Genomic DNA, 5,000 nt, shown 5'->3' with positions numbered 1-5,000 from the left:
GAGGAGGAGGGGGGGTTGGGGTCAGCAGGGTGGACCGTACCATCTTTATCAGACCGGGTGGGGGGGGGGGGCTGGGGTCAGGGGTCAGAGCGTGGGTCTGTTTGTTTTGAAGCAGCGAGGGAGTTCAGAGTGAAGGGAGGTGACGGCAGACAGGAGGGGTCAGTGTCGGGAGAGGAGAGGAGCACAGCTGGGAAATGGCATCACATGTGCTACAGTATAACCACTGCATGGGTACAGTATATATATATATATACATATATATATATACATACATATATATATATGTGTTTGTATACGAGCGGCACATTTTGCGCAGATGCAATGTTCTATCCTTTGCCTATATTCTTACAGTGGCACAATGCGGGCAGGGCTCACAGTGCCAGGATGACCATCAATCCATAGTGAATCCAAGCGCGGCCGACGAGCCCCGTTTCCAACGATCTCAGCAGAGCCAGCGCTGCCCCGCGGCAGCTGCTATACCGCTACATGGCAGCGGCGGCACGCCGTCAACCACCCCCCCAACGGCCATTTCCAACTACATGTCTTTTACAGCTCAATTTTGTATCTGAGAAATTCATTTCGATACATTTGTATACGCTCTCCGAGTTAAGTGATTTTTCTTTTACTGTGCCATACACGTTGCACTAGTTGTCAAGATGCCTGTTTAGAGCGAAAGGTTTTTTTTTGTTGGCCGCCCTCGTTAACTAGGGCAGACTTGTACGCTCCTCCGACGCAGAGCGAGACAGCGTGAGCTGTGCAACCACATATATGGCTGCTGGCGAGGAGCGCGGCATGCCAGCGCGTATATCAATGGAACCCTTTGATGTAGTGCCCTTCTGAATATCTGACTGTCAGGTGTTTTATGTTATTGCCTCTTAAGATATATTTCATATCGTAAAGAGTATGTGCTGGACTCACAGATGTAAGATGCAAGCACATATACGCAACGTGCACACCGCAACACACACACACGTGCGCACACCCACACACACACGCGCGCGCACGCACAGTCTCACACACACACACACACACACACACACACACACACACACACACACACACACACACACACACACACACGCACACAAGCGCACGCGCACACACACACACACACACACACACACACACACACACACACACAAGCTGTTCAGGCAGGGTGGCAGGCTTGCGGCCCGCTGCCAATGAAGCCAAGATGGCAGAGAGAGAGAGAGAGAGAGAGAGAGAGAGAGAGAGAGGGGTGGGGGAGAGGGAGAGAGAAGCGGTTGAGGTGTGGTGACAGCACAGCCTACACACACACACACACACACACACACACACACACACACACAGTCACACACACACACACACACACACACACACACATACACACACACACACACACACACACAGAAAAAACATATTAAAGTGTCCTCCTCTGTCTATAAATGTCGGCCGAGGCTGCAGGAGTGCATGAAATATCCTCCATTTTGGTTAAAAAAAGAATAACAAAAAACAGGCAGCCTAAGTACAGGGCCTGCTCAACCAGTGGACCAGAAACATGGCCAAAAGTGTGAGAGCTACAGATAAAAGAGACTCCCTTCTATGATCAAGGCCTCGTGCGGTCGGGCGCTGAGGCCATTTATTTTGATGTATGGTAATTCTGCAGAGGCACAATTTAGAATGTTGGTGGTTTGAGGACCAACGCCAAATGGTGCAGTTGACCTCTACAGGGGGAAGTGCAATGTTGAATAATGTACGCTGAAATATACTGAGGCTTGGTTGGGAGGGAAGCAGCCATACAGTAGAGCAGTGGATTATATTATAAATATACTAAGGCTTGGTTGGGAGGGAAGCAGCCATACAGTAGAGCAGTGGATTATATTATAAATATACTGAGGCTTGGTTGGGAGGGAAGCAGCCATACAGTAGAGCAGTGGATTATATTATAAATATACTAAGGCTTGGTTGGGAGGGAAGCAGCCATACAGTAGAGCAGTGGATTATATTATAAATATACTGAGGCTTGGTTGGGAGGGAAGCAGCCATACAGTAGAGCAGTGGATTATATTATAAATATACTGAGGCTTGGTTGGGAGGGAAGCAGCCATACAGTAGAGCAGTGGATTATATTATAAATATACTGAGGCTTGGTTGGGAGGGAAGCAGCCATACAGTAGATCAGTGGATTATATTATAAATATACTGAGGCTTGGTTGGGAGGGAAGCAGCCATACAGTAGATCAGTGGTCCTTGAGGGGATTCCAGGTGGTCCCCAGCTAAATGATAGCGAGAGTTGGTAACCAAATGGACCCTAGATCTTTAACTCTCGAGAGAGTAAACATCTGCAATACTTAACACAATCCCTATACGGAGGAATTATTGTTTTGATCATTTGCCTGTTATCTCTCCCATGGTGCCAAAATCAATACAGCATGGAAATGAGAGAGGCTGAGAGGCTAAATGTCATCAAATGGTGGTCCGTGGCTCAAATGCAGAATAAACTAGAAAAAGTGCCCTTCTGGGCACAGGTAGGAGTGTGTGTGATGTTTGGCAAAATGTTTAGGGGTAATATAAACATGTATTTTTGTTTGTTTGTTTCTTGCAACAATTTTCTTGATTTTGTTGAGGAAATGCAGAGCCAGATCACTAACTCTGAGGACAGAATTCTGAGAAGGACATGTGCAGCATTTTGTAGAAAACGGGCTACTCCTGAAAACTTTGGAAGGCAATCTCATCTAATCAGAGAAATCCGTCTTGATCACACGACTACAGAGATCATGAGTACCGATTTGCGTGAGATTTGGATGAAATCTGTGCGACTACCATAAACAATGTGTCTTGCAGAAATCGGCCCCATGGTGGCACTATAACCTGCAGATGTGGAGGGATGCAGGGAAAATGTTTTTCAATGACCTCTAGGGAGTGCACATAAGTTGTATACAGATCGATGCAGTTATAGGTAAAACAGGAATTGGCCTGTTATAGCGCCACCGTGAGGTTGATTTGGGAAAAAATAGTGGCACGTCGTCCTCGGCTAGTGGAAATGTGCGTGTATAATTTCATGGAAATTGGACACATTGTTCGAAACGGACCAATCATGTGAGCTTTGGAAGCCAATCTTAGCCAATCAGGATTGAAGATGGGAAATTGTGCAGATCCGTGTTGATCACACGACTATGGATATAGTGTATACCGAATAGTGTGATGTATGGAGTTATCTACGGAAATGTGTTTTGCCTAAATCGGCCTCATGGTGGTGCTATAACAGGCCGTTGATGAAAATTTGGGGCAGAGGTTCGTCGTTGGCATCCAGGCAGTGTGTGTGCACAGTTTGACATGGATCGGGCCAACGGTGACGGAGATGAGCTGATAACGGAAGGACGGACGTAAGGACGGACAGTCGGAACACACACACGGACGGAGTGCAAAACATACTCTCTCCCCATGCCTTCGGCCTGGTGGAGACAACAAAACATACTCTCTCCCCATGCCTTCGGCCTGGTGGAGACAACAAAACATACTCTCTCCCCATGCCTTCGGCCTGGTGGAGACAACAAAACATACTCTCTCCCCATGCCTTCGGCCTGGTGGAGACAACAAAACATACTCTCTCCCCATGCCTTCGGCCTGGTGGAGACAACAAAACATACTCTCTCCCAGTCCCCATGCCTTCGGCCTGGTGGAGACAACAAAACATACTCTCTCCCCATGCCTTCGGCCTGGTGGAGACAACAAAACATACTCTCTCCCCATGCCTTCGGCCTGGTGGAGACAACTAAATGAAAAGGGTTGAAAACACTACGAGTGTACACAATGTATCCAAATGAACCCCGTAAGGGTACGTTTGGTTACATGTGTACACTCTCAGGGGTTACAAATGGATAAACTAAAAGTGAGGATTTCACGGTTTGTATAGAAAAAAAGGTGCCTCTTCATGCGTCCACTCCACTGACTTCATCCTGGAACACCCTGAACGCGCGTTGTGTTTTCTTCAGATTCTACTACATAAATATACTGGAAAAACAACCCTGGCGAGCAAAAAGGGCCCTTGTAAACTTCTATACGACACAATATTCACACATATAAAACAAACACGCACAAATAAAGGCGAGGATAATTTCAGTGCGGCCCAGGGAGTGATGTGGAAATAGATTTTACAAGCTGAGCATATAAAGTCTAACGGGGCAGCTTTTTGAAAAAGAAAAAAAAAAAAACAGAAAAAATAATAAAAAACTTTAAATCTTATACTGGGAAGCAGTTTTAATCACTATTTTACCCACAATGCTCTTGAGCTGCATCGGCACAGCTGGGCATGTGTGGGTATTGATATAAGTATAGAAACAGGTGGGCGTGGGCACTTATGTTCAGCCAGGCACAATGTGTGATACCAAATGTACGTGGGATGTGAGGAGGGAGATCAGTTCTGTGTGCAAGGGTGACATTAATGATAAAACATAATAGGATAGACACACTCACACACACGCACGCGGGCACACACACACACACACACACACACACACACACACACACACACACAGGCGCACGCACACACACACTGGCGCACGCACACATGCACGCCATGTCAAACAGATGGGTTTGATTTAAGAGGATTTGAACATTTTTACACCAAACATAGTGAGCAATTGCAAGTCTAAGCATTGACTCTGCAGTCTGCACACTCTGCACACATAGGTCATACAGTAGAGTAAATGGGGAGTATGTATCCAGAAGGAGATATGTGTAATTGAAGTTTAACTAACTAACAAACTAACGCAAAATAGGAGCCACAGCGTTGGTCGTTAATCCCATAGGCTATAGTTGCTTTTCAGCTGTTGACTGATATTAGATTAACAAAATCCGTTTTTGTGTTTGGGTTTGCACATCATCCCTCAAACTAATTTTAAAACAAGCATATTACACCTAATCAGACAAAACCTATGTTGTTTTTAGAATCTGTGTTGCTCTGTCATTAATCAGCATCGTTGGTAGTATTTTGTGTCTTAATCAGGAGCAGGAAAATT

The 5,000-nt window shown here is 45.9% G+C and overlaps 1 protein-coding gene across 1 annotated transcript in view; it reads right to left on the bottom strand.

Moving 5' to 3' along the window:
* The window catches only part of LOC310868548 (nuclear factor 1 X-type-like), a gene marked incomplete at its 5' end in the record, with an annotated part of 34,027 nt that overhangs the window by 20,691 nt on the left and 8,336 nt on the right, over positions 1-5,000 (bottom strand). The window lies entirely within an intron of this gene.

The sequence above is a fragment of the Protomyctophum parallelum genome (assembly GCF_964188405.1).
Source record: "Protomyctophum parallelum genome assembly, chromosome: 13".
Taxonomy (NCBI): domain Eukaryota; kingdom Metazoa; phylum Chordata; class Actinopteri; order Myctophiformes; family Myctophidae; genus Protomyctophum; species Protomyctophum parallelum.
Note: the sequence above shows the minus strand (reverse complement) of the source record. Positions and strands in the feature narration are given on the sequence as shown.